General features: G+C 40.9%; 1 pseudogene; it reads right to left on the bottom strand.

The window, feature by feature from the left end:
- Positions 1-617: 617 nt before the first annotated feature.
- LOC126955065 (60S ribosomal protein L22-like) lies at positions 618-8583 on the bottom strand (annotated as a pseudogene).
- Positions 8584-25033: the final 16450 nt, after the last annotated feature.

Genomic DNA, 25033 nt, shown 5'->3' with positions numbered 1-25033 from the left:
ATGTCCTTGGAATGGTTTTTCCTCCTTCCTATTTCACCTGCCCAGTTTTTCACTCCAGTTCCTTGGGAATGTCTCAAGATAAACTACCTGAATGCAAGCTCTTGTCTCAGGCTCTGCTCTTGGGGGGAACCCAGGCTCAAAGAGAGGGCACAAAGGCCCTGACTGATCTAATCCTGCCCACCCTTCAAATTTCATCTCCTGCAGCTCCAACCATCACACAGCTGGTACTACTGAGCTTCTCACATTTCTGAGACACACTGCTGTTCCTCCTCCTTGTGACAAATTCTCACTTGTCATTTAAGTTATATTCTATGGCGCACCTCTTCAAAGAAAACATTCATAAAAACCTCTCCCCATGCCCTCACCAAGTACAAGTAGTACTTGCACTTGTATAATAGCCATCCTTACAGGTGTGAAGTGGCATCTCACCTCATAGTGATTTTAACTTGCAGTTCCCTGATGATTAGCGATGGTGAGCACATTTTCATATAACTGTTGGCCATTTTTGTGTCTTCTTTGGAGAAACGTCTGCTCAGATCCTTTGCCTATTTTTTTTTTTTTTTTTGGTTCCCAAGTTTATTCAAGAATTGATACAAAATATTCCAGATAAATAAAATTTAATCCTCATCTTTCTCCTCTTCTTTGTCCTGGTTAATTTGGAAATAACGTAATTCATAACTCTCTTTACTGTTAGCAACTGTGCGCAACCAATCACATAGATTATTGTTCTTCAAATATTTTTTGTGAGATATTTCAAATACCTTCTGGAAAAAAGTCACTTCCAGTGTCACAGTGAGCTTGCTCCTGCTCCTTTCAATGGTCACCACCCCTCCACCAAGAGTCACAGCTTTTCCATTCACTTTGATCCTCTCTTGCAAAAACTGCTCAAAACTGGCAGCATGGCAGCATCCATGATTCCATCTTCTATGGGGTGGATGTGATCAAGAGTGAACTTCAGAACCTGCTTCCTTTTTTGTCCCCTTTCACAGCAAGCTTTTTTGCGGGCGCCCTGGTGGCAGTGGAGGCAGAAAAGTTCTTCACCCATTTTTAAAATTGGGTTATTTTTTCTTCTGCTATTGAGTTGTAAGAATTCCTTATATATTTTGGATATTAACTCCTTATAAGATATGTGGTTTGCAATTATATTTTCCTAGTCCATCAGTTGCTTTTTAAGTTTGTCGATTGTTTCCTCTGCTGTGCAGAATTTTTTAGTTTGATGTAGTCCCATTTATTTATTTTTGTTTTTGTAGCCTGAGCTTCTGATGTGATATTAAAAAAAAAAAAATCAGGCCGGGTGCAGTGGCTCACACCTGTAATCTTAGCACTTTGGGAGGCCAAGGCGGGCGGATCATTTGAGGTCAGGAATTTGAGACCAGCCTGGCCAACATGGTGAAACCCCATCTCTACTAAAAATATAAAAATTAGCTGGGCGTGGTGGCACACACCTGTAGTCCCAGCTACTCGGGAGGCTGAGGCAGGAGAATTGCTTGAACCCGGGAGGCAGAAGTTGCAGTGAACCGAGATGCACCACTGTACTCCAGCCTGGGTGACAGAGCAAGACTCCGTTTCAAAAAACAACCATTGTCGAGGCAGATGTGGAGAAGTTTTTCCCCTATGTTCTCTTCTAGGAGTTTTATGGTTTCAAGTCTGTAGTACACTGTTGGTGGGAATGTAAATTGGTATAGCCATTATAGGAAACAGTATGGAGGCTCCTAAAGAAATTAAAAATGGAACTGCCATATGATGCAGCAATCCCTCTCCTGAGTATATGCCCAAAGGAGATGAAATCATCACCTTATAAAGATGTCTGCACTCCCCTGTTCATTGTAATGTTATTCACAATGGCCAAGAAAGGAAACAAACTAAGTGCCTATTGACATTTAGGATGGATAAAGAAAATGGGTTTTGTGGTGTATATACAAGGTATTTTCAAAAAATTCATGGAAAGTCTGTATTATAAAAAAAAAAAAAACAAAAAACAACTATGTGGCTGGGCACAGTGGCTCACGCTTGTAATCCCAGCACTTGGGGGGCCGACGTGGGCGGATCATGAGGTCAGGAGATCAAGACCATCCTGGCTAACACGGTGAAACCTCGTTAATATTAAAAAATATTAATATTAAAAAACTAGCTGGGCGTGGTGGCGGGCGCCTGTAGTCCCAGCTACTCAGGAGGCTGACGCCGGAGAATGGCGTGAACCTGGGAGGCGGAGCTTACAGTGATCCGAGATCACACCACTGCACTCCAGCCTAGGTGACAGAGCGAGACTCCATCTCAAAAACAAAACAGAACAAAAAAAAAAACCAAAAACTATATATGGATTTCAAAATTGTTTGCAACAAAATAAACTAGTACTAACTTGTTTGTAACATGTCTGGACAGGATCTAGTTAGAGACACTAAGGATAACACATCAGTTTGAAAAGAGTCCCTGTCAGAGCAACATGAATTCTGCTAAAATTGAAGCAAGAAGAAGCATCAAAGGTATGGTAAAGCTTGTGTGAAAGAATGATCAAGTCACTGATTCTTTACAAAAAGTTTATGGAAACAATCCCCAAAGAAATCAGCAGTTTACAAATGGATAACTTGTTTTAAAAACAGATGAGGCAATGTTGAAGATGAAGCCCATAGTGGCAGACCATCCACATCAGTTTTCAAGGAAAAAGCTAATCTTGTCCATGCCCTAATTGAAAAGGATTGATGACTAACAGCAGAAACAATAACCAACACCAGAGACATCTCAACTGGTTCCACTTACGTAAATCTGACTGAAAAATTCAAGTTGAGTAAACTTTCCACTCAATGGGTGCCAAAACCGTTGCACCCAGATCAGCTGCAGGCAAGAGCAGAGCTTTCAATCCAAATTTTAAAGAAGTGACATCAAGCTCCTAAAGCAAAACAGTTGTAATGGGAGATGAAACATGGCTTTACAGGTACGATCTTGAAGACAAAGCCCAAAGTAATGGCCACCAAGAGGTGGAAATGGTCGATTCAAAGCAAAAGTAGATTGGTCAAAAGAAAAAGTCATGACGACAGTTTTGTGGGATGCTCAAGGCATTTTGCTTGTTGGCATTCTGGAGGGCCAAAGAACAATAACATCTGCTTATTATGAGAATGTTTTGAGAAAGTTAGCCAAAGCTTTAGCAGAAAAATCCCTGGGAAAGCTTCACCAGAGAGTCCTCCTCCGCCATGGCAATGCCCCTGCTCATTTCTCTCATCAAACAAGGACAATCTTTTTAGAGTTTCACTGGGAAATCATTAGGCATCCACCTTACAGTCCTGATTTGTATTCTTCTGACATTTTTTGATTTCCTAATCTTAAAAAAACCCTATAAGGTACACCCATTTTTCTTCAGCTAATAATGTAAAAAGGACTGCACAGATGTGTTTAAATTCCCAAGACCCTCAGTTCTTCAGAGATGGACTAAATGGCTGGTATCATTGCTTTCAAAAGCATCTTGAACTTGATGGAGATTATGTTGACATACTTTACACTTTCCATTTTTATCTTTTAATTCCATTTTTCCATGAACCTTTTGAAGCTCCCCCCATACAATGGAATATTATGCAGTCTTAAAAAAAAGAAAAGGAGACCCTGTCATTTGCCACAACATGGGTGGACTTGGAGGACATTAGGCTAAGTGAAATAACCCAGACACAGAAAGGAAAACTTTGCATGACCTCTCTTATGTGTGGCATTTTAAAAAGAGCTCAAATACACAGAGATAGAGAATGAAAGAGTGGTTACCATGATTGGGTGGTGGGGAGAGGAAATGAGGCACTGTAGGTCAAAGGATACAAAACATGAAAAGTCTCAACATCTAAGGTCCAACATGAAGACTAAAGTTAAATAAATTGTGTCTGTAATCCCAGCACTTTGGGAGGCCGATGCGGGCAGGCGATTGAGACCATCCTGGCTAACACAGTGAAACCCCGTCTCTACTAAAAATACAAAAAATTAGCCGGGCATGGTGGCAGGCGCCTGTAGTCCCAGCGACTCAGGAGGCTGAGGCAGGAGAATGGCATGAACCCGGGAGGCAGAGCTTGCGGTGAGCCGAGATCACGTCACTGCACTCCAGCCTGAGCGACAGAGCGAGACTCCATCTCAAAAAAAAAAAAAAAATTGTATCATATTGGGAATTTGTGTTAAATAAGCAGATTTTAGCTGCCCTTGCCACAAAAAAGTAGCTATTTGAGATGATAGAAACATTAATCTGCTTCATAAATGTAACCATATTACTATTTATATGTATCCCATAACATTGTGCTATAAATCTCAAATATACACAATTTAACAATTTTTTGGCTGACCACAGTGGCTCATGCCTGTAATTCCATCACTTTGGGAGGCCAAGGTAGGCAGATCACCTGAGGTCAGGAGTTTGAGACCAACCTGATCAACATGGCGAAACCTTGTATCTATTAAAAATACAAAAATTAGCCGGGCATGGTGGCGCGCGCCTGTAATCCCAGCTATTCAGAGGTTGAGGCAGGAGAATCGTTTGAACTCTGGAGTTGGAGGTTGCAGTGAGCTGAGATTGTGCCATTGCACCCCAGTCTGGGCAACAAGAGTGAAACTCCATTTCAAAAAAAAAAAAAAGTTGTTTTTTAAATGACCTCTCCCCAGTTTTCATTACTTGACCTTCCTCTAGGATCTCATGGTCCTGGGCTCCCCTCTTCATAGCACTTACTGCTGTGCTGTAAATATCCATTTACCTGTTGCCTCCCTCACTGAACTGTAAAATTCCTGAGGCAGAACCAGTAGGTTTTATCTATTTATCCTTCTCAAGCCTAGGACTGTGCCTGAGATCCCAAACTGAAACTCGGTGATTGTTGGTTGACAGGTTGAATGAATGATGTGTGAGATTTCTGAATGAAGCCTGGGGCAGGTAATCTTTGGGTCTTGATAACATCTGGATCTGAATGAATCTGGGGGAAAGTCTAGTTGAACTTGAGTCCCTGTGACCTGCAGAGGCGGGAGTCCCAGTTTGACTGGTAGAGTGGGTGGGGAAGGCCTCTTCTACAGTACAACCGTAAAAAATCTGGAATTGTGACACTTTCCCCTAATGGGCCTCCTGGGACTTTACATGTCCTGTTGTGGGGAGTTGATTTGAACAGAATCTGTCAATGCTCTATACTTTTCAGGCCCAGCTTCATAAAAATATTCAAGGAATCATTTCTTCTGATTTTGCATGATGATCCCTCTTGGGAGTCGTATTTGAAAGGTTACAGTTTGCATTTTCGACATTAAAGTTTACTTTTTCATTAAAAATAAAGTTACAAAGGTGTAGGACATTTGGCTTCTTCAATACTTATTTGCTAGCAGACTTTGGGCAAGTTACCTAAACTCTCTGGGATTCAGTGTCCCCTCACACATGTAAACTAAATGTTCCAGGGCCATCCATGCCCATGGGTAACAGTGAGGCCAGCACAAGAATATGCTGACCACTTGATTCCTGGCTGCATAACCGCAGAATCTCCTCTGTTATTTCCAGGTGCCTAGAGGAGGTCTCTCACAGATGCCCATGTTCTCTCCACAAGCTATTTGGAAAGGACCCCTGGCTACTGTCACCGCTGCCATGCCTGCCAGGAGGACGCACCTTCCTGACACTTCACTGCTGCTGCTCAGCAGGCCTGTCAAGTGGTTCTGCTGTATTCTAGGAGAAACAGAAACTCTCCTCTCACTTTGCACTGTGCTTTGTCACCTGGGCCCTGAAACACCATTGCCTGCCCCTGATGCCCCCACAGCTTCCTCTACCAAACCAAGGCTGGGCTGGGAGACTAGGCACCACACCATTCCACTCTGCCTTCTCTTCTTCCATTCTCCCTTCCCTCCCTCTCTTCTTCCCACTGCCTCCAATGCACCTGTACTGGAACTTTCTCCTTTCTTACACTCACACCCACACACATGCACAGGCATATGTGCACACACAAAAGTCTCATGTCCCTCAGATCATACAAATATATGTTGGGGACAGGGGTGATCACATGCTCCACATGCCCAGTGGACATTTAGGCTCAGATAGGACAATTCTGCTACAGGGATGACAAAACCTACCTTCCATGGTTGCTGTGAGAACAAGAAATTGTAGATACAGTGCCTATTCTGCAGCAAACTTAACAATCAATTAAAATCCAGAATATATAGAGAGCACCTATGAGTCAATAAGAAAACAAGACACACCAATATACAAAAAATGAGCAAAAGATATCAACAAGTAATTGAAAATGCAAATAACCAATAAACATATGAAAATATATTCTTAATCTTATTAAATAAGCAGGGAAAGACAAATTAAAACAATGAAATACCAATTTTTACTCATCAGATTGGCCAAAACTAAAGCCTGAAAACATAAAGTGTCCATCTTATTGTGTGTAAATGGTAAATCTGAATCTGATGGTGGAAGCATAAATTGGGCAGCTTTTTGAAAAGAATGATTTAGCAGTACCTATTACAATGAAAAACATAGGTACCTTTGCCTCAGTAAACTTACCTCCAGGTGTGTATTCCTAAAGAAATACTCAGAAATGTACCTCCAAGAGATATGTACAAAGAAGTTCCCTTACGCATTGTTTGTAAAAGTAAAACAATGATGATCTCAATGCCCACTAATAGGGGAAAGGTTTAATTCACCATGATTCATAAATACAGTGAAATTCTATATAAAGTGGAATAGATTTATGTGGCATGGAAGGATCGCCAAAGAGTATTTTAAGATTAAAAATTAAAAGTAAAAAATATGTGCAGACTTATGCCTTTTTTTCATAGAAAAAAAGTCTAGGGGATTCACTGCTCAGCAGGCCATCCTGGCTATCGGGGCAGAACCATCACCCACAGTATAATTTCTTCGAAGGCAATGACCCAAGTCTTTCACATTTTATACCTTCACAGCCCTCACAAAAACTGCTACATAATAAACACTAAACAAATGCCTATGAAAGGCAAGAAGGACATAAGAGAGGGAAAGAAGCAAAGAAATGAACAATTGTAGCACGTGAGGCCTGATTAAAGAAAGGAAAAAAGCTTGTATGGGTCTTTTCATATTGACAAAGCTTTAGTGGAACACTCTTTTGGTGGGTTTTCAAGGGATCAGAACTTTCAGGCAGAAAATGGAGAAATACAGACATAAAGAAGAGACCTAAATATATAAGCATAGCATTGGGAAAAAAGCCTTTTCAGAATGGCAACTCATGCTTTATTCAAACATGTTCTGAACAAAGTCTCTTATCCAAAGTTGTTTCTGGCTTTAGACAGCAGGTGGCAGCAGAGTCGAGCTTTCTGGTTGCAGAAACTTCTGGAGCCAGCCAGCTGTATAAAGTTTCAAATGGTTTTCGGAGGAGAAGCAGCTTTTGAGTAAAAATCTTTAATCTAAAAATCTAAACTCAACACAAAACAAAAACAAAACAGAGTGAGGAACTGGTGCCATTGGCCCCTGCCACGACAGATCCTGATGTCATTCCCTGCCTGCCATCTACAGAGCCACACCTTGTCCTTCGAAGAAATTCTGGGATTTCTACTGGCAGCGGCCAGGAAAGGAACTGAAGGTCGGTCTGTCCTGTTCTGATGTTGTCCTTGTCACATGTGGAAGCTGGTTCACCAGGAAACAGGCTCTGGTCAAGGCTGGGCTCACTGGAGAGGTTAGCCCAAATTCAAAACACATTTATGGATAAAAGAAGGGTTTTTTAAAAGGAGACTTTGCAGGCAATAAAAAGAAATATAGTATTGATGTATGCCACAATGTGGATGAACCTCAAAAACATCATGTTAAGTCAAAGATGCCAGTCACAAAAAGACCACGTAACGCATGAAACCGTTTATAGGAAATCTTCAGAATAGGCAAATCTAAAGACAGAAAATAGATTAGTGGTTGTCTGGGGCTCAGGAGGTAGTGATTGGGGAATGACTGCTAATGAGTACACAGTTTCTTTGGGGAGTGATGAAAATATTCTAAAATTAGATTATGGTGATGATGCACAATTCTCTAAATATACTTAAAAACCATTGAGTCGTACCCTTTAAATGGGTGGACTTTATGGTATGTAAGTTATCTCAATAAAGCTGTTTAAAAAAAGAAGAAAAGGGCCAAGTAGGGTGGCTCATACCTGTAATCTCAGCACTTTTGGAGGCTGAGGCTGGAGGATTGCTTGAAACCAGGATTTCAAGACCAGCCTGGACAACATAGTGAGACCCCTATCTCTACAAAAAATAAAAACTAGCTGGGCATGGTGGCACGTGCTTGCATTCCTGGCTACTCTGGAGGCTGAGGCTAGAGGACTGCTCGAGCCCAGGAGTTCGAAGACACAGTGAGCTATCTTTGTGCCGCTGCACTTCAGTCTGGGATAACTATTCAATGGGGCGGGGCGGGGGGGAGAGAGAGAGAGAGAGAAAGTCTATGCAGTGTGCTACAGAAAATAATTGGAGATTGGTTAGAGGTATGACTGGTACATTGATGAATTTTACTTTTTGATCAGATTGTGATATGATGGTAGCATAATATGCTTCCTAATTTGGTCACACACACTTGCTATCCCTAAGAACTGCAAATACTTACCTTAAAGAGTGGATGAGGTGCGTTGCCATCTCACTTTTTTACGGGATGGTGCTCTCCCTGGAAAGAAGGCAATAACAGGCCAGTGAAATAGCAGACATCTGAAGTCACACAGACCTGGCTTCAAATTCCAGTTCTTCCTCTTATTAGCTATGAGCCCTTATTAGCTATGAGTAAGGTTTATATAACATACAATATAAAAGTGCCCAGCCCATAGTAAACATGGAATTTATGTGATATTCTTGGAATGTCCATCCTGACCAGTAAGATGACATTTTATCTCAAAACACAGCTGTGTCATGTTTTGCTACTGGTGCACCTCTAAAGATCTTCTCCACAGGCCTCTGCCCCCACCCCCAGTCCATTTGCCATCAATAACCTTACTTATTATCGCTTTTTACAATGATGAGAAGACTCTGAGAATGGAAAAATAAGTCAATGGTAATACTGTGTTGGGAAGGATCTGAGGGAACCCATCCCCTGGCTACCAGAAACACAGGACTAGAACAAGTAATACACACCTAGAATATAAGCCTGGATAACAACAGTGCAGGGGCAACACTGTCCTCACCAGGACAGTTTTTATATGCAGGAATTTAGGTATTATAATCAGAAGCATTTCTAGAAACTATGGAATATTAGGGAAAAAAGCCAACACATTAGCCAACGTTGTACTTTACATTTATGCAGATTTTAAACTCCATAGGCACCTCCTAGTAGTTGTCGGGGAAAATAATACTCTGTGCATAGCATAATGGAAAAGAAAATGAGTTAAAGGGCCAGGTGCAGTGGCTCATGCCTGTAATACCAGCACTTTGGAAGGCTGAGGCAGGTGGATCACCTGAGGTCAAGCATTCGAGACCAGCCTGATCAACATGGTGAAACCCCATCTCTACTAAAAACACAAAATTAGCTGGGGGTGGTGGCGCGTGCTTGTAATCCCAGCTACTTAGGAGGCTGAGGCAGGAGAATTGCTTGAACCCGAGGAGGCGGAGGTTGCAGTGAGCCATTGCACCCTTGCACTCCAGCATGGGCAATAAGAGTAAAAACTCCGCCTCAGGAAAAAAAAAAAAAAAAAAAAAAAAAGGAAAGAAAAAGAAAAAGAAAAGCTAAGGAGCTAGGCTGCCTTATTTCACAACCTCGGCTCTGTCTTCTATGAAACCAGGGCAACTATTTAACCCCTCCATGTCTGAGTTTCCTCATGTATAAATGAAGGGACTAATAGTACCTAGCTTAGAAGGCCATTATAAGGATTCTAAAAGTTAATCTAAAGTGCTTAGGACAGTGTTTGGCACACAGCAAGCACTCAGTAAATCCATTCATTCAATAAATGTTTATTGAATATAGGTGTGGCTGCTGTTTTAGCTGATGAGAATGCTAAAGTCGGTGAAACAGACGAAATCCGTGGAGCTTTCTTCCTTGGGGGAGGAGGCCAACAACAACAACGAATGCATACAGAGGAAGAGCAATGGAGTGAATTGTGTTCCCTCCCCTCCCAAATTCATATGCTGAAGCCCTAACTGCCAACGCGATGGTACCTGGAGATGGGGCATTTGGGAAATAATTAGATTTAGAACAGGTTATGAAGGTGGGGACTTGTGATGGGATTAGTGCCCTTTTAAGAAGAGAAAGAGCCAGGTGCAGTGGCTCATGCCTGTAATCTCAGCACTTTGGGAGGCCAAAGCAGGAGGATCGCTTGAGCCCAGAGTTTGAGACCAGTCTGGGCAACATGGTGAGATGCCATCTCTATTAAAAATAAAAAAAATTAGCCCAGTGTGGTGGCACACACCTGTAGTCTCAGCTACTTGGGAGGCTGAGGCGGGAGGTTGAGGCTGCAGTGAGCTATGGTTCTCACCAGTGCACTCCAGCATGGTGGACAGAGCAAGGTTGTCTCAAAATGAAAGAAAAAACAAGAGAGAGACACACACATCAGGGCTCTCTCTATGTCTTGTGAGGACACAGCAAGAAGGCAGCTGACTGCTATCTAGGAAGAGAACCCTTACCAGGAACTGAAGCTGTCAGCATCTATATCTTGGACTTCCCAACCTACAGAACTGTGAGAACTAAATGTCTGTTTTTTAACAGACATTTTGTCTATGGTATTTTGTTTGCTGTTGGTATTAGTTGATATTTTGGTATTGGTGTGTTGGTATATTTTGGTTTGTTGATATTTTGCTATCAGTAATCCCGCAGACTAATATAGATTTATATGTAAACGTGTCTTTGAATAGGAACCTTGCAGAAGCCACATAGCTGGTTTTACTGATGCAAAGAGCCCTATGCTACAGTATGATGAGGTGAAGAGCCTACATTCCCTTTTCAGCAGTGGTACCCACTCTCCACAGTGTAGCCTTGAAGAAACCACCTGGCTCTCATCTTAGATTCCTGCACCTGTAAAATGACGAACTAGATGATACCTAAAATTTTAGATTCTGCCCATCTGATGGTTGGAATAACAGTCCACCTTCTAGGTCAATTACACACACAGGTGTGCTAATGCTTAGGGTGGCAGAGAGGGTGTCCTGCAGGTAGACACTGATTATCCTAACTGTAACTTTCAAATGGAAAATTAATTAAATCTCTAAATTTGGATTTGGCTTCCTAGTTAGCAGTGTTTCCTTCCTGGAAAAGAAATAGTATGTGTCAGACAGAACAGCCACTTCTGATCAATTTTTTCCTTCTTCCTTGCATTATTGTTAGCTCTGACTGTGCAGTTCTCCCGGTGTCTCTTCCTCTCCAGATAACAGCCTAGAAAAAGGAGCTTATGGTTTCCTGAGGTTCTTTTGATAAATGGCTGACATTTGATTGAACTATTCTCATTTTACTTATTTTTCACTTTCACAGAAAAACTGTAGTGAGTATAACAGCACAAGGTAATCATTTTAAAATTATTCAGACATTTTATAAAATGTGATTCTGCTTCTCTCACCTCTGAAAGCTGTTCCTGGGGTGTCTTGGTTGCAAAGATTCATTCAAGTTCTTTTGCTTTTGGATTCTCCATATTCTCTGAGGAAGTGACTGCATCTAAGAATGTGTCCAAGGAAGCATCTTATCACTTTCATCCTTTGATCCCTGGGTGCCTTTCACTGCCAGATATACTGAAGGAAACAAAAATCTTCTCTTAGCTCCCTGGTGCAGTGGAATTGAGGGATAACCACAAAGAATTCAGAGTACATCACATAATGGAACTGTCAGGAAGCTTGTGATGGCAGAAACATATTTTCCTGGTGATGAGATTAGAAAGATCTTCATATAACCGTCAGATATGTTATTGTCACTTCTGAACAGTGCTTTTTATAGCAGATTGTTTCTCAAAAAGGAAATAGAAATGGGATTTTTAAATATGAAAAATATGTTCAATCTCATTATTAAGATAAATACAAATACAAATTATGAGGGGACTTAATAGATTGGCAAATATTAGAAGAGTGAACAACCTCCTCCGTTGGCATTCTTTTTTTATTTTTGTGATGGAGTTTCACTGTTGTTGCCCAGGCTAGAGTGCAATGGTACTATCTCAGCTCACTGTAACCTCCACCTTCCAGTTTCAAGCGATTCTCCTGACTCAGTCTCCCAAGTAGCTGGGATTACAGGCACCTGCCACTACACCCCGCTAATATTTGTATTTTTAGTAGAGATGGGTTTTCACCATGTTGACCAGGCTTGTCTCGAACTCCAGACCTCGTGATCCACCTGCCTTGGCCTTGGGAGTATAATTTGTTGTAGGAAGGGCAATCTGACAGTGTCTATCAGATTTTATAGTGCACAGAGCCTTGAATTTAGTAATTCTACTTTTAGGAACTTATCCCACAAATTTTCCAGACATGCTCAAAGATGTAGGTACAAAGATTGTATTACAGTATTAATTTGTAAGAGCAAAAAACCAGTCCATGAGGAAGACTAGTACAATAAGTTAATAATCTAGAATATATCCATACAATGGAATACTATCAAAGAACATTTTCACAATGCACTGTTAAGTAGGGGGAAATGTGTAGAAACATAAATAAGGAGTTTCATTTGTGTAATATACAATTAGTGACACAGGTTGCATCTGGGGAGGAAAAGTAGGAGTTTTTTGTTGTATACCTTTATCTTTCATGGTACCTCTTCTAAAAACTTTTGTACCACTTGTGTGTATTGTGTATTTTAAAAATTAATTTAAATTTCAACAACTGTCATAGTGATGCAAAAAACCCTATAGAAATAATAGTTTACATTCATTTAATTTTGCTATATGTCAGGTACTGATTTTTCAACCACAACCTTGTAAGATATGCACTATCATCCCCACTTCACAGGGGGAAAACTGTGGTAGAGAGAGGCTGAATAACTTGTACAAGGATTCATACCTAATCAGTAGCAGAGCTCAGATTTGAACCAAGGCAGCCTGTTTCCAGAGACCATACTTTATCCACCATTCTATACTGCTCTGAGATCACAGACCTCCATGATGAACTCTTAATTAGAATGTAGCCAATAGGAAACTCAGATAAACTCAGATGTGCAAGTAATATCTCACTTCTTCATTTGCTTTTCACCTACTTAAATCTGACTCTGAGTCCCCACCCAGCTTGATTGGCAGAAATTGTAATCTCAGTCATTATTTGGACTCCCCATCGCAAGGGTTTTGCAAGGTCCTGGAGTCTTATATGGCGCCAAAGCCTGGCAGAGATTCTGCCAGTTGTCAATACATACTGGTTACAACTGACATGTTCATTGTAGTCCAGTACTCTCCTGTGGCCATATGTAGTCCTACTCACCCTCATCCATATACTGAAAACTTCTTTATATTCTTGGGAAATCTTCTCCTTTCCTTTTCCTGCTGCCTTCAAAGACATTGATAATACTATCTTCATTGAGTTCAGGTTTTATCTACAGACAGCTAGATCCTTCTGCAAAATATCTCTAAGGTAAGAAATTACTAAGGGCCTACCTAACTTACTTAGGTCAAAGGGGTAGAGAAAGTACAGAAAGTAGACAAAGAAATTAATAATTAAATAGATTATCCTGCCACAGAGTCATAGCCATGTTAAACAGAGTAACTTTGGATTTGGAGCTTACCTCCTATCTCAAGTTTCCCTCTGCAAGTGTTGGACTTGCGTGTTATGGAATGATGATTGTAATAAATAAATCATGCCTCCTATTGCTAGCAGATTTTGACTGAGATATAGGACAGTTAACAACTGCAGTTTGAATACAAAGGCAGAGTACACTTTGCACAAGGGACAAAGAACTGATGGGGAAACAAGGACAGTCTCCCTTTACACCTTAAAAATCCTCAAATAAGAACTTGGCATCTGCTCAGTTAACTGATACATAAGTGCAGAAAAAAGACAAGATTGGAATCCAAGGAAGGAAATGTTAGAATCCAAGGGCCTGGAATCAAAGAGAATATATTTAAATAGAAACCAGGTTGATACCAGAACTTTGGGATGCCTAGAGTAGGCGGGAAAAAGATGTATGATCTAAGCATAGGATATTTCGAATACAGGAGCTTGGATAAGAGGTCTGTCCCAAATTCCATCTGCCACCAATGAAAACAGAAAGGAAATATGTAATGAGAGCCAAGCCATGGGGAAATAGTCCAAGATGGGTGTGCCTCCTGTGTATTTAGTAATCATGTTGAGCTCAGCAAATCTGAGTTTCTTTATTCCTTGAGCTACTGTCCATTTTAATGAACATGGAACATTCGATCTCAAGCAGCTTCAGAAACTCAATTTTCCCCCAGCCTTTATCTAGATTGTATAGAGGAAAAGGTATAGCTGCAGTACTGGTTGATATTTGCTTGTGAGAGCTCTTGGGCAGCTAATTCCTGGTCCTTTGCTCCACCTAGTGGATTTCCAGGCTAGAGAGACTCTGGAAAAGAGATCAGTGATCAGAAGGGTGTACATTTGCTGATAAATGAGACTTACCAGTCAGTTGCTGGATTATTGTCTGTTTCTTTACTAATGATACCCTATTCCATCCCAACATGTCCTTGTTTGGATTGATTGAAATATTTTATTTATTTCCATTAATGCCAGATGTGTAGCTGTGAGTCATCAGAATCTAATGCATTCCTTTTCTCTCTTCTTAATATATCAATAACATTATATAATCAGGAGACCCATATCAGCACAGGAAAGCATATTCCGCTTATAATTATATCCTCTGAGGGCCAAACTCAATCAAATCTCAACAGGGTCATTTAATTAAACAATGACCTACCTACTTAACACTTTGGGGACTCCTTTGAACAAGTAATTGGTTAAAGAGTCATAGGACTCTTTCTCAAGAAATTTCACATCCAATTATAAAAACAGATGAAATAACATTGGAAAGCAGGGCAACGCTGAAAAATTTCAGGTAGAAGAGAATTCAGAGCTGACTCTTACACAATATCCATATGTGGAGATAAAATTAGTGTTAATGTTGGTTTAAGCCATTAGAGGTACAACATAAATTTGACAATCTATGCTTACTTTCTGGCTGACCATGCCCCTGTTAGTTACTAGCCTTAAAGGTCACCAAAGCATTTTTCTTTATTCCGTACCTATATTTGATACTTAATTTTTGTTATGGATTGAATTGTGTCCCCCAAGTATTCATATGTTAAAGTGCTAACACTCAGTCCCCCAGAATGTGACCTTATTTGGAGATAGGGTCTTTATAGAGGTAATCAAGTTAAAATGAGGTTGTTAGGGCATTTCTACTCCAGTATGACTGCTATACTTATAAAAAGGCGACATTTGGAGACAGATGCACACAAAGGAAGAACACCATATGAAGATGAAGATGGCCCTCTACAAGCCGAGGAGAGTGGCCTGGAATGGATTCCTTCCTCACTTCCCTCAGAAAGAACCAACCCTGCTAATACCTTGATCTTGGATTCCCAGCCTCCAGAACTGTGAGAAGATAAATTTCTGTTGCTTAAGTCACCCAGTTTGAAGAACTTTGAATGGCAGCCCTAGTGAATTAGTTCAATTGCCTCTGGCAAATGAATTAGAAGCTCACTGCAAAAATGAAATTAATCCGAGTGCTAGAGTTGGACGGGATCTCAGAAAATGTATTGCTCAATCCCCTTGTTTTGAAGTAAATGCCCAAGGTCACACAGCAAGTTGGTGACTTAGTCACTCTTTTAGCTCAACTTTCAGTCCATCAATGTTCTATCACAGTCTGCCAACTATTTCAAAGATGGTGGCAAAATCAGCCAGTGATGATGATTAGATCCAAAACTTTGTTGCAAATAATTTTTTGGGGAACTATATGCAAGCATAGGTCCTTCCTAATTATTTGCTAATTGAAGCATGTGCTAAATAGGATGCCTGCCAGAAGACTGATACCCAGCAGAATAGCTAGACAGGTAATTTGACCTCTGGCTGGGCCTGTAGGATCCATCATCCCTCCAGACAAGCACTTGGTTGTGGTAAAGATCTGGCTGTGGTTGGAAGGCTGCCCCATCCCACTGAGGATGATTCATCAGGGCAACTTAATCATCTATGGGTCAGAAGCTCAGGTTCATGTGAGCAGGGTGGGGGCTAAGGGAAAGAGAGTCTGAGTAATGCTTCACAGTGGGTGTGGGGACTTGTTATAATAGTAGGCACGCTGTTGATTAAAGTACATGACAGAAGTAATTGCCAGAGATCCCAAACCAGCCATCACCTAGCATTACAGAGATGTACCTAATATCAGACAGAAAGCCTAGTTTCAACTCTGCAGCAGAGCCTTTGAAAAGTCTCCAGAAGTAATTGGCACTTAATCAATGCAATCATTATTACAGCACATGGCTACTGCAGCTTCAGGCCCTCTTGCAACTACTGAACTGCAAAAGAGGAGACTATGTCTGTCTAATTTTACCACCAACAACATTTGATTCACTGTCTCAGACTGGATGGGAGTGAACATATTTTCACATTTATATATTTCAGAAATACAGGTTCACTGTCAATAAGAATTCAGTCTTGTATCAATGATGGTATAAACAGGGAGGGGCGTTTTCCCTTTATAGAGGCTTAATCAACATTAATTTTGATAGATATGAAAGTACAATCTACAGCAGGCTGCTAAGCATTTGTTTTTCATCTAATCTTCTCAACCCTCCATTCAGTATTTGGGGGAGTATGACTGTATCACTTGCTGAGATATGCAAGGCGCACATGCTGCTTGTAATTAAGGAACAAAGAAATGTTGACTTTGCTCTTGGTCTTGCTTCATAAAGTGTTACCACTGGGCATCAAACTGGGTGTTTAAAGGAGAATACACCTCTCTTGCAGAGTAGACATGATTTTTAGGCCTACGACGTCCCTTCTTTTCCCAGCAGGAGTTCGTAGTTAACTTTCCACCACTCTGCAAAAGGCAATTAGAAAAAAGAAAAAGCCCAAGTTCCCCTCTCCACATCTTACAAAAGTCTTTCATGCATAATGGATGAGAGGAAATGGGGAGAAAGAAAAGAAACATCCTGAAATTTAAGGACCCATAAATGTTTTCGTAGATGATGGTAGTCTATTTCAGTGTTTTCCAAAGGATATTCCCAGATTACCCACTTCAGGATAACCTGCATTGTTGACAATGCAGATTGCCAGGCCTCATTAGACCTGAATCAGAATTTACCGGACTAGGACCCTGGAATCTACATTGTTAGCAAGTGTCTCCAGGGATTCCTGTATACACTGAAATGGAGCGTACTCATCTATCTTCCATACGTCTAAACATTGTTGTGCTCAGTATCTCCCTCCCTACACCTCTCCCTTGTTAATCAAATCAAGTCTCTCATCTTTAAATGTCTTTTTGTATGCACATGGCTCTCAAATTTATATCAACAGCACATACCTCTTCCCTAAAACTCCGGAATCCTATACCTTACTGCCTGATTGACATTTAATAGGCATATTCAAAAACAAATTCTTGAATTTTCTCTCCAAACTTGTCCTTCCTCATCTCCATAAATAGCACCATGGTTACCATAAAACCTTGAAGTCACTGTTGACTCCATCCTTGGCATCTTCCTCACTTTCTCTCATATTCATTTCCAATCCATCAGAATACTGTCAGCTCTACTTTCAAAATATGCCCCAAATCTTCCTCTATCTCGAAGACCAGATAGGAGGCTGCTATCAAAATATGATATTTTGATTATATTATATATACTATATTATAGACTTGATATATTATATTATATTGTATACTCACAGCTACACAGTTGGCATTAGTGGAAATAAATGAAAGATTTCAATCAATTCAAACAAGGACCCATTGGGACGGAATAGGGTATTGTCAGTAAAGAAACTGATGATAATCCAGAAACGGACTGGTAAGTGTCATTTATCAGCTAATGTACACTCTTCTGATAGCAGCCTCTTATCTGGTCTCACTGCATGCTTTCTATATCAGCCAGAATTCAGTTGCAGATAACAGAAGCCATTCTAGCTATTTGAAGCAGAAAGGGATTCAAAACAGTTGTGGTAGATTGATGTTACAAAAATCCTTCCTGTTTCACACACCTTTTTGCAATGTGTCTTTGCCACAACTCCCATAAAGAGATGAAGTCTATTTTTCCCTCCTTGTAAATCTGGGCTAGCCCTTGGTTTAATTCTGACCAATGGAATGAAGCAGAAGTGATGCTGTGTCACTTCCAGACCTAGCCTTTAGAGGCTTTACGGCTCCTACTCTCTCTTTTAGAAGAGGGCAGCCATCCTGTAAGGAAGCTCAGGCTAGATTACTGAATGATGAGAGAGCATAGGAGAGAGACGGCTCAGCCTTTCAAGGCATCTGTGCCAAAATCCTAGACATGCAAGTGAGACAACATAGGGCCACTGACAGCTGAATACAACCACATATGTGCGGCCAGGTAGGATCAGCAGAATTTTCCAGGCAAACTAAGTTTTTGGGATGCTTGTTACACAGCAAGAGATAACTGAAATGTCACTAAATTTAAGGATTGCAAAACCACTGGAGGGTTGGTGGGGTGGGCTGTAAATGTGGCCTCCAGGAATGACTCACAGAATAATACTGCAGAACTGGCCTGTTAGAAGAATTGCCGCTCCTGCCATGGTCTGGAAGCTAAGGATCAAGAAGCCATCAACCACTTTCTAGCTTCAGAAACACACTATCTTAGTCATGCTCTGGACGTCAGGAAGTCTCTACAAGTCTGTTGGCTCCAGAATCATACCACAGAGCCATTTTAGATAGCAAAATGAATAAATTGCCATGATCACCTTTTCCCTCACTAAAGTTTGTTCTGAAATCAAGACTTATGCAAATACATATAACTAGCAAAAAGTCAATTATGTATCAACCCCTAGCTGCAAGAGAATCTTTTTAGCTGTTTTATTTTTTATGTTTATTTTTTGTGGCAGGGTCTTGCTCTGTTGCCTAGGCTGGAGTGCATTGGTGCAAACATGGTTCACGGTAGCCTTGAGCTTCTGGGCTCAGACCATCCTCCCACCTCAGCCTCCCATGCAGTTGGGACCACAAGTGTGTGTCACCATGCCCTGCTAATTTCTTGATTTTTTATAGAGACTGGGGTCTCACTTTATTGCCCTGACTGGTCTCGAACTCCTGGGCTCAAGCGATCCTCCTGTCTTGGCCCCCCAAAGTGTGGGATTAACAGGCGTGAGCTACTGCACCCAGCCCACTTCTAGCTTTTTGACCTAGGCACTGTGGGAAGGCACAGAAGAAAGAATTTTTTAAAAAATGCTTTGTTCACTATGTAACACTCACAATAGTGTTCACACAAAAGAGATGCTCATTAAATATTTGTTAAATGACTGAACTAAAGTTTGATAAAGCAAAAGCGTAATTTAGAAATGACTGTCTCTAGTTATCCCAAAGTATGAAATTCTGTATGCCTAAAACTGTTTCTGTAATTCCCTTTTATAAATATATTCTGGAATATCAAGAAAGATCTAGGATTCAGGATTTTTTTTTCAGCCTAGTATTTACCATCTTTACTATCAGTGTACAACCATCCCAAGTCAGACATGCTGGGTCTATTTGTTTTGTTCTGTTTTGTAATACATTTTAGTTGGAAAAGCTGAATTTGGGAGAATGGGAAGAAGGTTTTGAAGCGCAAGCCCTTCAATCATTTCTGCTTCCTATGGCTTTGGCCACCATCTCCCTTTGAGGGCTTGTTCTTCAGGATACTGACAGCTTGATTTCTCTGGGTAATGTCACACAAAGGAAATTAGCTCAGTATGTCTTCTACTGAATTCCATCTGTAGCTCAATGTTTGAAGGTATTTGTGAACATGACTACAGAGCAGTTTTGATAAGACGAGGCAATGTTCCAGTCTCTGAGAATATTTTCCCCAAAGAACCATTTTTTAAAATACCGCTGAACAGCCTGAAAATCCACCCACACATGAGCAATCTCCTGCAATATACAGAAAGCTTTTCAGGTGTCACAGCCATAATAGCAGGTGGTTCCTTTGGGTAGAAAAATTATGGCAAGAATATAGCGACAGAAAGCAAACTGTTTTGATATTCTGGGTACAACTTTCCCCAAGTGAATCATTCCCATATGCCTACTTTTACCATGGGCGCCTTTCCAGAGGAAGTGATTCGTGTGAACGGAGGTGTAGAGATGCATTCTGGTGGGCACACTTCAGTGGTACCCATATTTAGCAGATCCAATTAATCATCAGCTATTTGTCAACCCATTCCTCTGGAAGTCTCAAAATGCAAAATTCGAATATGAATTTGATACCTATTTTTGCTTTCCACATAACAAATACATAATCTTGTTAGGAAGATTCAGTAGTGCTCATTTAAGGCAAGGCTGCTTCTGAAATTTCATATAAATAGATTTTTAAATACAAGCTTATAAAGAAGGCTGAGATTAGAGCAATTTGCAAAAGGCAGTCATTTCATTCACTTTTTATTATGAAATATTTGAGACATATAAATAGCTTAAAGAGCTTATTTACTCTGCTGTAAACTTTTGTTGCTTGTAAGATAAAAATCTGGACTAGTAAAAAAGACTTTGTTTCTAGATAGAACAGCAAAGTTGCAAATTAGGAGTTTTGCATAATTTTTTTTCTTTCTCTATAGTATATAAGGCTAGCATTTTTATTGTTTACAGATAAACCAAATCTCCCTTAGTGAAAAGGGAGATGTTGTTGCCCCCATCTCAATTTAAAACAAAAATCAAATAAGGTCTAATAGGAAAAGACGCGTACAGGAAGATTGCTAATGGAAAACTTTTATTTTTAAATTTTATTTGTATTTAATTTTAAAATTTTTATTTGTTCGTTTTATTTACTTGAATGGAAGACAACTGCATTGAAAAATAAAAAGAGCCCGGCACAGTGGCTCACATCTGTAATCCCAGCACTTTGGGAGGCTGAGGCGGGCAGATCACTTGAGGTCAGGAGTTCAAGACCAGCCGGGCCAACATGGTGAAACCCTGTCTCTAATAAAAATACAAAAAAAATTAGCTGGGCACTGTGGTGTGTGTCTATAACCCAGCTACTCAGGAGGTTGAGGCAGGAGAATTGCTTGAACTCAGGAGGTGGAGGTTGCAGTGAGCTGAGATCACGCCACTGTACTTCAGTCTAGGTGACTGAGCAAGACTCCATGTCAAAAAAAAAAAAAAAAAAAAAAAAAAAAAGGAAAGGAAAGCACAGTCATTAAGCCACTTAATTCTGGCCTCTCCAAATCTTAGAGTGGTGTCATTTGTTAGCTGGGTGACCACGAACAAGTTCTTTAACCTCTCTGTGTCTCAGTTTCCTGATCTCTGTGGGGAGGATAGGATCCATCAGTTAGGGGTTAAATGTGAAGCACTTGGAACAATGCCTGGCACACAGTAAACCCTCTATCAATGGAAACTCACTTTCTTCTTTACCGTCAACTAGAAAGTCAGCTCCAGGTGAGAGCAGCTACTTTGTCTTACTTAGTTCTGTATCCCCAGCATCTATTTTGACCATAGTAGGCACTGAATAAATATTCGTTGAACTAATTGATCAATGAAAAATAACTGGGCTTTGAGATTGAAAGTCAAATAAAATTTTTCCTAAGTTTTATAGCTAGTGAGGGAAAAATAGACTGCAATTTAGAGTCAGGGAGGTAGAAGAAAACCCTAAACTAAGATGAGAAGCCTAATTGAAGTTCAGATTTTTCCAACTCTCTGGGTATTGCAACCAGGATTTTCTTTCTTAATTTGCTCATTTATTTATTTACTTATTATTGTTATTTTTTGAGACAGGGTCTTATTTTGTCACCCAGGCTGGAATGCAGTGGCACAATGACAGCTCATTGTGGCCTTGATGCCCCGGCTCAAGTGATCCTCCCACCTCTGCCTCCCGAGTAGCTGGGACTACAGGCATGTGCCACCACACCTGGCTAATTTTTAAAATTTTTGTAGACACTAGGCCTCACTTTGTTGCCCAGGCTGGTCTCAAACTCCTGGCCTCAAGTGATCCTCTGGCCTCAGCCTCTCAAAGTATTGAGATTACAGACGTGAGCCACCATGCCTGGCCTCTTTCATAATTTGTAAAATGGGAAAGATAGCTCCCAAGGTTATTCTGAGGAGTAAATGACACTGTATGTGAAAACTCATAATAAACCATAAAGGAATGTATAAAAAAACATGATATTGTTAATTTCTATCTCAGTAAGTTTTTTCATTGGATGACAATAAAGGGATTCTTTGAGAGTGTTGGAAAAAGGAATCTTTAGCTAAAGATTTCAGTACTAAAAATATTCAACCCCAGAGGTACCACAGACATAGACTAATTCTTTCCATCTGTGCAGTTTAGGGTAGATTTGGCATACACTCAATACCAGGCAAGAAAGAAACTACGGTTTAGGCTGCTTTTAAAGTTAAAAAAAAAAAAAAAAAGGCAGAAAAGGAAACTATTTCCTTTTATAAGCAGGAATGTTAAAATAGGGAAAGCTTTCACCGAGCAATTCACTACTGAATCAAGACTATATGATCCGTATTCTCACCTACTTCCCCTCACTCCCTATTTGCATTGTGGTTAGTTAGTTGTTTTCTAGATCATGGTTTATATATCATGGTCACTTCCTCACTCAAGTTAAACAATATAGATTATTCTTGACCAGCCACATGTGACTCAGAGGTCAAAAGAGCATTCTTTTTGGGTAATCTCTCTAAATTACTAATATTTAAGGACCTGGTTTTCAGAGCCATTGATTATTTAAAATTTATGTCTTTAAGATTAGGCCCCACCCAAGATGCCTCCTCAGAAGCTAAGTTTGAGGTTGAGAAACTAGCTTAAGGAGAAAGATAAAGTAGCAGAAATGTCATGGCGGGTGAGCTGATGACTCACTACCCCTTCCTTGAACTGCAGGAATGACAAAATGGAAAACGGGGGGAGCAAAAAAAAAGGCAATGCCTCACTGCAGACTAGAGGCTCCATGAAACCCAAGAAATTCTGAGAACTTGAAGAACTACATGGGTTCTTAGGGTAAAGGCAGTTAAGTTTAATTTCCATGATCAAGTTGTTAAGTGCATCAAAGAAAGGACATTAGGAAAGCTAAACTTGATTATACTTTACCATCAGAGCCATCATCCTCAATCTGATCATTTTATTCTCCTGCTTAAAAACTTCAATAACTCCACATTGCTACTGGACCAAGTCTAAACTTACAATCATATACAATATTCTTCATAACGTACAACCTTCCTTGTTAACCTCACCTTGTAATTAATTCTTTTTTTAAGAAACAGTTTATTTATTTATTTTTTAACTTTTGAGACAGGGTCTTGCTCTGTCACCCGGCCTGGAGCAGAGTGGTCCAATCACGGCTCACTGCAGCCCCAGCCTCCTGGGCTCAAGTGATCCTCCCACCCCAGCCTCCCAAGTTCCTGGGACTACAAGCCTGTGCCATCACCCTGGGCTTATTTTTGTATTTTTTGGTAGAGATGGGTTCCCACTATCTTGCCCAGGCTGGTTTCAAACTCCTGGCCTCAAGCAATCCTTCCTCCTCGGCCTCCCAAAATGCTGGTTTTTTTTTTTTTTTTTTTTTTTTTTGAGACGGAGTCTTGCTCTGTCACCCAGGCTGGAGTGCAGTGGCCGGATCTCAGCTCACTGCAAGCTCCGCCTCCCGGGTTTACGCCGTTCTCCTGCCTCAGCCTCCCGAGTAGCTGGGACTACAGGCGCCCGCCACCTCGCCCGGCTAGTTTTTTTGTATTTTTTAGTAGAGACGGGGTTTCACCGTGTTAGCCGGGATCGTCTCTCGATCTCCTGGCCTCGTGATCCGCCCGTCTCGGCCTCCCAAAGTGCTGGGATTACAGGCTTGAGCCACCGCGCCCGGCCAAAATGCTGGTATTATACGCACGGGTCACCATACCTGGCCGAATTAATTCTTATTACATATCTTGGAAGGTATGGGGACAACTTAGAACTTCCCAAATAAGCAAGATACTTTTAAATTCCCATCAATTTGTTTACACTATTCCCTCTGCTCAAAACTCTCATCCCAGCTGGCAACTCCTAACTGCTTTAAAGCCTGCCTCAAGTATCATTTCTTCTCAGTAACTTTCTCAACTCCCACTCTCTCTTGTTCAACTCCCACTCTCCCCTGCTACTCAGAATGATTGCTCTTTCATCTCTGGAGTCATAGCACTTTAAGCAAGCCTTTGTTAAATCACTTAACCCAATGAATTACAGGGACTCATAGAGTTCTATCCTCTCCTCAACTTACTATGTACTCCCTGAAGGCAAGTGTGAGCATGTCATTGTACAATTCTTGCCACCCTATTGGAGAATAATACAGGTGTGTTGAATTGAATCAAATATTAAAAGAGGACCAAAGAATAGATGGATCTTCCAGGCCTAGGAGTTGTAATAGGAGTAGAAGGTGTATCCTAAATCCACATATGTGATTCTGCTTTGGTCTTACCAGAGTGAATGTAATATGCTTTTATTTAAAACAGTGTTGACAGGCCGGGCACGGTGGCTCATGCCTGTAATCCCAGCACTTTGGGATGCCAACGTGGGAGGATCACCTGAGGTTGGGAATTTGAGACCAGCCTAACCAACATGGAGAAACTCCATCTCTACTAAAAATACAAAATGAGCTGGGCGTGGTGGTGCATGCCTGTAATCTCAGCTACTTGGGAGGCTGAGGCTGGAGAATCGCTTGAACCCGGGAGGTGGAGGTTGTGGTGAGCCAAGATCACGTCATTACACTCCAGCCTGGGCAACAAGAGTGAAACTGTCTCAAAAAACAACAACAAAACAAAACAAAAGCAAAAAACAAAAACAAAAAAACAGTGTTGGATTCACACTCATGCCTGTAATCCCAACACTTTGGGAGGCCGAGGCAGGTGGATCACTTGAAGCCAAGAGTTCAAGACCAGGCTGGCCAACATGGCAAAACTGCTTCTACTAAAACTACAAAAATTAGCTGAGCATGGTGGTGCATGTCTATAGCCCAAGCTACTCAGGGGTGCTGAGGCATGAGAATTGCTTGAACCCTGGAGGCGGAAGTTGCAGTGAGCTGAGATCACATCACTGCACTCCAGCCTGGGTAACAG

This window comes from Macaca thibetana, chromosome 1, assembly GCF_024542745.1.
Source record: "Macaca thibetana thibetana isolate TM-01 chromosome 1, ASM2454274v1, whole genome shotgun sequence".
Taxonomy (NCBI): Eukaryota; Metazoa; Chordata; class Mammalia; order Primates; family Cercopithecidae; genus Macaca; species Macaca thibetana.
The sequence above is the reverse complement of the archived record's forward strand: the minus strand, read 5'-3'. Positions and strand labels throughout refer to the sequence as shown.